The sequence below is a fragment of the Lactuca sativa genome, chromosome 1 (genome assembly GCF_002870075.4).
Source record: "Lactuca sativa cultivar Salinas chromosome 1, Lsat_Salinas_v11, whole genome shotgun sequence".
NCBI classification, from domain to species: Eukaryota; Viridiplantae; Streptophyta; class Magnoliopsida; order Asterales; family Asteraceae; genus Lactuca; species Lactuca sativa.
The window spans coordinates 50,390,513-50,398,862 of NC_056623.2; positions in this window are offsets into that span (position 1 = coordinate 50,390,513).

The window sequence follows — 8,350 nt, forward strand, 5'->3', positions numbered from 1 at the left end:
TGACTTTGGAATTGACAAATGGATTTCGGATTGCTAGAGGTTCACTTTTAGGTTCCAACAATCTCCCCTAAAGTGAACTTAGCAATCAACTCAGCTTAGATAGCTTCTTCCTTGATGAATGTGTAGGCTCTGAACAACAATTCTTAGACTTCAATGTACCAGGATAGATGACTCACAAACTTTGCTTTGACATGCTCCGGAGCTTCAGACTTGGTTGCACGGCTGATGAACTTATTGAGTGCTTTTATAGGTACCAGGTGTTTGTCAAGGACTCGAAAAAGTCCTTTTTGTTTGTCTTCTTGGTCTTTTATAAAACCCTAGAACCGGATCATCAATAGGTCCATCATGTGACATCCCCAAAATCTCGGCCAGAAAAGACCGATTTCATTTATGCTTTTTAAAATAATTTCAGAGTAAATCCTTTTGATTTAAAAGAGTTGCGGAATTTGTTCCCAAAACTAAATATGACAAAATAATATTTATCAAAGCATTTCATCAAGAGATGCATGTTCATTATATAATCAAAACTCGGGATGTCATGTTCCGATACAGACCATAAAGCATAAACGATAACATTACAAGTCATTCAACAAATATATACATATACAGACTTGTAAACAAAACAACTCGATGATTCATCCATCTTATGCCCTTGCGCCACTTCCTGTAATACAAATAAAACTGAGTGGGTCAGGCTTGGGAGCCTGGTAAGCATATAGGGTTTTCAACCCACAATAAATAAATTATATTTAATTTCACCAACCAACAATAACCCGATTACCCATTCCCGTTATCCTCACTTTACGTCCCTAAAACAACATCTATCTCAAGGGACCTAATCTAGGATTTTCATCGGGACGGACATTATTGCTAAGGGGTTTCCTCAACAATAGATATCCTAAAGGCAACCATGAGGGGGATAGAGTACACCGGTGAACACATCGTTCACAACACGTACAGGTTATGAACCTGCTAGCGTTCCACAGGACTGTCTAGAAAGAGTCTGTGTTCGTTATCCATACTCCACTGAATAACTAGATCAACAACAACAACATCGAGGCCTCTCGTCTGTTTATCACACATCAACTATCTACCCATGTTCTACCCAACATATTAGTAGATAAAAATATATACTTTTATACATAGTTTAAAACCTGTATAGCATGTTCAATCAATACATATTCCACATAACAAATGAGGCACATCCATATAACATGTATTTCATAGAGAATAAATCAGATCTATGAGATAGAAGAAAGTGAATATACATTCACACATATAACAACAAAATATACACCTAACACATATTTCGTATAGAATACTTCATAATTATGTGTTAGAAGAAGGTAACTACGCACTCACTTGATCAGAAGATGATCGGACAGCACTACGACTTGCAGAAGTAGTATTCTTCAGTAGATCTGGACGATCTTCACAAAAACCGGGCTTCTTGCGAGCAGAGCTTCGGCTCGGGAATTCCACTTCTCGGGATCTTCTGGGCTTCAGAACTTGCTTCGGGGCTCGGGAATAATACCGAAGCTTCGGGGTATAATTGGCACGCAAATCGAAGCAAAAACTAGAGAGAAAGTAAGAAATTGGCAAAAGAATTAGGCTGCCCTCGCATGCCCTTTTATAGGAGGCTGAGGCCTCGCAGTACGCTGGGCGTACTCCTTTACGCGGGGTGTACTCCTCCGAATTCGTCACTGCATGCGTCATCGGAGCACTCGAGTGCGAGGCTTCGTCATGTTTCGCTGTACGCTGGGCGTACTTCGGATAAGTCTGGTGACTCCCCTTCGGATAATATCGGAATTAAAGGTTAAATAATAAATATTAATTATTTAAAAACTTCGGAAATTCATATCTTCTTCATACAAACTCCGTTTTCGACGTTCTTTATATCCACGCGTAGGTGAGACTACGCTCTACAACTTTCGTTTAGACTCCGACGGCTAATTTTGAATTTATTTTTATTATTGATTTTTAGAAGGCCGGGACAAGAAACTTTGTTATAAATTCATAACCTCTTTATCCGACATCCGTTCTCGCCTATCTTTTTATCGCTTCGCTACCACTAACGAGATCTTCTATTCTCGTTTAGATTGTTTCAGCTAAAAACCGCTCGATCTCAAATCGAGTATTCGGGCTGCATATTGCTAAGTCGAAACTTCAGAAAATCATAACTTCCTCATACGAAGTCAGATTTGAGCGTTCTATATATATTCGGAAACCTCGTTTCGGCCATTACAACTTTATGTAAAGATATCGAGTTTATTTTACACTTAAATTTTGACGCTTATTTTTATTCTTAATTAATCAAATCACATAATTAAGCAATTAAGCACAAAACACATAATACTCAAATAATACACTTCTATTATTTCAAAACGGGTTACAAAGGTTACCCTAGACTATTATATCAACATTAATGACAAGCCCAGAAACACAAGCGTTACACTTCAGCTAGCAGATCATCTTCCGGAAGCACGTAATCTATCTTCGCAACAAAGTATTAAGTTCCAAAAAAGATGGGCCAGCTCATAGTCACGTCGACTAAATTCCACAACATAGTCTTTGAGGAAGCTCAGGGTTGCATGGTAAGCACCCATACTGATATCATCTTTTTGAAGTCCTCGGAGGCGAGCAGCTAAAGTCAGAATGTTGTTCGGATTCATCGCTGGAAAGTCAGCATCGGTGATGGTTTGATAGGATGGTTTGTTCCTGATAACATGGTATCGGAAGTGTGGACAATTGAGTTCAAACTTGGTGAGGACCTTTCTTCTGTACCCATTGATCTTGGTAATCTTCTTACTCGTCCAAACTTCCTTTATGGGAAGTGCATTCTTGGCATAGAAGGTTGTAAGCCTTTCACGCTCTGTCCGGATGGTGACCTCCGGATTGTCATTGGGATGGAGAGGAGTGAACTTGATGTAGAATTTGATGAAGGGAGAGAGAGGAAGATCAATTTGTTCAAAATCATCAGAACGAATGTCGTAGTACATGAAGGGTATCAAATCGGCATCCTTAAGAATGCCTTCACGGAAGAGAGGAGAAATGCCACGCATCGGATCAGGATTGTCTTTGAGCGCTTGGATCTAGATGTTGTCCTCTAAAGCCTTGTTAATTTCTTCCTGAGACCATCCAAGTTTTTGCTTTGGTGGAGGTCCGGAAATCGTGATAGGTTTCTTGCCTTTGTCTTTGCTTTTATTCAGGACTGAGATAACATGCAACATGTTCTCATTCACAGTGACCTTAGGAGGGGAGGATGGAAGAGGTTCTTCCGGAATGTCGTCTAGAGTCTGGAGAGGAGAACCTTCATCAATTGGAGTGATTTTTGGCTCCGGAAGAGGAGGTGACATGGAAGGTGTGGCTCGGAAGGCTTAAGCAGTGAGGAAGGATTTGGCCTTGGCCATTTAAATACCTCTTTGGAGAACATCCGGTAAAAAAGATGGGCACGAAACTGCTGACCAAATTCATTTCTCTTCCTCATTCAATTGCTTAGGAAAAAGCTTCCGAGGAGCTCCAATAGCCAGAACTCACATGGTGACATATTTCTCTTCATCATTGTCTTCATTATCATCAGAGTTGTTTCCTAGAATTCTAGAAACAACTTGGACTTCATCATCGGAATTAAGATCTGCATCTTGGAGTTGAAAAACTGAGGCAGGCTTCCATGGTTGACTCGGACCTTCTCCCCATCTTGCATCGGTGGCTTTCGGAACCGGTGCAAGCAGCAATGGGTCCTTTAGATCATCAAACTTGGTAAACACTTTCTGAAGACCGGTGTTGAGTTGACGAGTGAGCGCATCGTAAGCTTCTGAAGTTGGCGCTTGGGAGGAGAGATGATCGAATAGATGTCCAAGGATAGCAAGCATCTCATCAAACTTGCAATTCGGAACATCAACAATGTTCCAAGTAGAGCGAAGCAGTTTGATGAGTACTTGTTGGATGATCAGATTCATTTCGTCCTTTTTCTTGATTTCCTTCTCCAGCCTCTGAATTTGTTTCTCATGACGAACATGGGTTTGCTTGATAAGATCGTTGGTAGCAGCAACCAAGTCGTCATGAACCTTGAGCATAGTAGTAATGGTGTCGAGATAGTGCTCAACTGAAGCATCATACTTAGCTTCAACTTCTTCAATATAATGCTTGATCCACATGGAGATCGGTTGATCTAACTGAGCTTCCCTTTCAGCCACGAAAGGTCCGGACTGAGTGGATAGAGACTGGAGAATGGCGTCAAGCATGGAGTCCAGTCCGGACACCTTTTCATCGATTTTGGTGTTAAGCTCGGCCACAGAAAACTCAAGAGTGGTAACCTTCTTCATTGTGTCCGAGACGTTGGATTGAATATCCATAAGAGAAAATGGATCAATATGATTTCCGGATGAGGATCCATTGTCTGATCTGGAAGGTTGAGGAGAATCTTTTGGAGATTCCGGAGTGATTGGAGCGACAGAAGGCCCGGGTTTGTTAGTGGTATCATCATGAAGCTTTTGTGTTGATTCAGATTCATACTGAGTAGAGGAGGAGGATCCGAAATCAAATGTTGGCTTGGATGAAGATGGATTAAGATGAAGTTGAACTGAAGAAAACACGTTAGTATCAGCAACATGTGCAACGTCTGTTGTCAGCAGTATCTTTTCGGAAATTTCATCATCCGAAGCTGGAGGATTGGAAGCATGAAGAGGAGACTTTGGAGTTTCTCCGGATGTGAACTCAAGATCTACTAATTCATTTGTAGATTAGACATAGGGGAAGTTGCTTTGAAAAGCTCTCTTCTTCATGGCAATAAGAGTGGGTTCCACTTGCGATCTGGTAAGCTCAAGATGCCTAGAGTGTGTCCTGTTCACATAATCTTCCCACAAAGGGTCGTTAACTCCTGGTCGTCCTGTACCTTTTCCGGGTATCAGACCAGTTACGACACCGAAGGTTGGAGGGACAACTCCAGCCTCGGAATGCTTGGGGTCAGGAACAGGGGTTCCGGAGTGTGTGCGTCTAATAACAAGTGGGATATCAAATTTGACATGTGAGTGTGTTCCAGGGGGAAAGGAACTTTTTTCAACACAGACATCACCTTTTTGATAAGGTGAGGGTGGATTATGTGTGGACTCCCCATGTGTGTGTGCATGTATTTTTGAATCATCGAGGAGTACCTCGGATGAGTGGATGTGAGGGGTATTCAGAATGCCATAATCAGCCTGAATGTCATGAGTTCCTTCCTGTTGAGAGGAGGAACTAACTTTGGATTTCTTTTTGGGCTTTGGCTTCAAAGGGGAAGTCTTTCTTTTAGCTGACTTTTTGGTTTTCTTAGGTCCGGACATGGAAGGATTGGCCTCTTCTAGAGTGGGCTCAACAGAGACTGTGGTAGGTTGTTTTGGGTCAAACACAACCGAAGTCTCTAAATGATTTTTCAAGTGAATGGATCTGAAAGGAATGAGGGCCAATATATGGTCCAGAAGTCTTCTGACAGGACCAAAAGAAGATTGGTCTGAAATGTGATAGTGCTTACTTGCTCGAAAAGGAACATATACCTCGTTCGGAATGGTCGAAACCGAAATTGGTTCAGATCTGTCTTTGTAGAGTTCCTGAATCGTCAGATCCCAAAACCGAGGGCTTGAAATCTCGTTGGTCTTCCTTTTGATTGCGAATTCCCGAAAGTCCTGCCATAGCACCTCCGGAAGATCAACGACATTGTCGCGTCCAGAATAAAGGTTGTTGATGCAGCGCAAAAAACAACACAAAGATAACCAAGAATGAACCTGTTGATTCTAAAAGAATAGCCAGGACAATCTCTTCAAAACCACGTTGATTCTACGAATACCGTGGGATTGGCTTCAAAATCTGGGTTAACACATAGAATTTGGGAGAAAATTGAAAGTTCATAAAATTGATGATTGACCATCCAAATTACATCAAAAAAGGTTAAATAAGAAGCAGAAATTAAAATGAAACCCTAAAAGTCCATTTAGAAAGCGATTTATGGACTCAAAAATGGGTAAGTCCCCTTCGGGAACGTATCTAGACGTGCTCCTTGATCCAAGCTTCGGTTTGACTGGTCGTAGGCCCGAAACGGAGATTCATAGCCAAAGTTATGGCCGTTTTCGTGAAGCCCCTTTAGTCACACGATCGTGGGCCTCTAGGAACGCAAGGGCCCGATCCTCCACACTAGGGCCCACATCAGTTGTATACCACATACATCCAATATTTGCTGAGGGTATCCATTCATCTGTGATTGTCGGATAACCCACGAATAATGAAGTGCATTAACACAGTTCATAAGCCGGAGACAGCCGACTTCTTGAAATCCTTTGCCATATAGTCTTGGTTGTACCCAATATGGTTCAAAAACAGTTTGAATTCCTCAAGAGTTGGTTCTTGAACCTTGAAACCCTTAGGGTTTTCTTTTACTCCAATAGCCCTAAGAAAAGTCTTTTTATGAATGGGCACAATCCTATCACCAGTCATCTTTGTTTCTAGAGTGTCATTTTCAATCTTGATCCTTGAGAAGGCAGTATGCAAAACATGAAGTGGAAGTGGTGGTTCTAGAACTTTGGTAAGTGGAATGGCAATGATATTGATCATCACTTGAAATGGCTCGTCAAAATCCATGCGATCAATCAAAAATAGTTGGGTCGTATCCCTAAGAAACAGTTCAGCAGATTGACAAGACAATGAACCTTTGGATGTTTTCTTCTTGGTGGCAGCCTTCTTTGGTGAGTTGTTACGAAAGAGACGCCATTGATGAGTTGTTACGAAAGCTTCAAGAACACGATGAACACATAGAGATTTTGAAGTCTTTGAGGGTTTTGAGCACGTAAAGAGGTAAAAGAGGGGCTTAGAGGTGTTTATATAGGTAAGTGAAATGGGTCGGGTTAAGAAGGTAATGATGAGGATCCGAAACCAAAACGGGTAGCATTAAATGAGTAATTGTTTCTGAGGGGTGAACTGATGTGGAAGGGAAAAGCGGGGTTGGTTTGTAGCTAGAAATGGAAAACCCAAACGGCGATTTGATGGTTTCTTTTAGGAGACGTGCAATCATGGCACGAATTCCAAGGAAGATAAGGATCCTCATATGTTATCGTTACAAAGAAAACATTTCACCTTATTGACTCTTGGGATTCTGAATGATCGATTTCGGACAGTTGAAATCCGGAGGGTAAAAGGTTGAGTTCCGGATTAATTTTTTTTTTTAAAAAGAGGTCCGAAATGAGCTCAGTCCGGAGTGAAGCTTGAATTTTCGGAGTCAAGAGAAAGCTTTCAATTCTTGAGCAAAATTCCAAAATGATGATTTTAAGTTCCGGGGTAAAATATTTAAAGAATTTCTGGAAAAGAATTTGTAAGACATTCTGGAACAAGATTTGAGAAAACTTCAGGAGTGAATTTTGAAAATTACGAAGTATAGAATATTATACCTTCCCGGAGTGGAATTACGGGATGCCATTATGAAGTATATTCTGGGATGCAAAAAGTGATCAAGATGACTATGTGGACTTAGAACAACAAATGATCAGGATGAGCTGTACAAGTTAAGATTCAAGTGATGGTTAGAAATAAAGACAAGTAAAATGATCCTTTGTATTTTGAGAGAGGATAGTTCCGAAAAGAAAAAATACTTTTGAGATCGGAACCAATTTACTATCAAATACTTCCATCACAGAGAACAAGTCTCTTGAAAGAACTGAGGATTTGGCATCATCATACCCATCTTGTTCAGAAAACCATTGAACTTAATTCATCTAATGCCTTAGTATAGACATCAGCAATCTCATCTTCACATGGAACAAAAATGAGTTCAATGTTACCATTTAAAACATGATCTTTTATAAAATGATACCGTATGTCAATGTGCTTCGTCATGGAGTGCTGAATTGGATTGTGAGAAATCGCAATGGAACTTTGAGAATCACAATAGATAGGAATGCGCAGAAAACGGTAACCATAATCCAAGTGTTAAGTCTTCATCCATAGAAATTGAGAGGTACATCTGGCAGCAGCAATGTATTCTGTTTCTGCTGTAGAGAGTGCAATGCAGTTCTGTTTCTTGGATGACCAACTAACAAATCGACCACCTAAAAATTGATAGCCACCTAATGTGCTTTTTCTATCATGTTGAAGACCACCATAGTTTGAATCTGAATATGCTTGAATTAGGAAGCTCACGTTTGTTGGATACCAGCTTCCGAGACTCTTTGTACCTTTGAGATATCAGAATATTTGTTTCACAGCCAAGAGATGAGACATCTTTGGGTTGAATTGAAATCTGGCACACAAACGTGTTGCAAACATAATTATCTGGACGACTTGCTGTGAGATAGAGTAGAGATCCAATCATTCCTCTGTACCTCTTTTC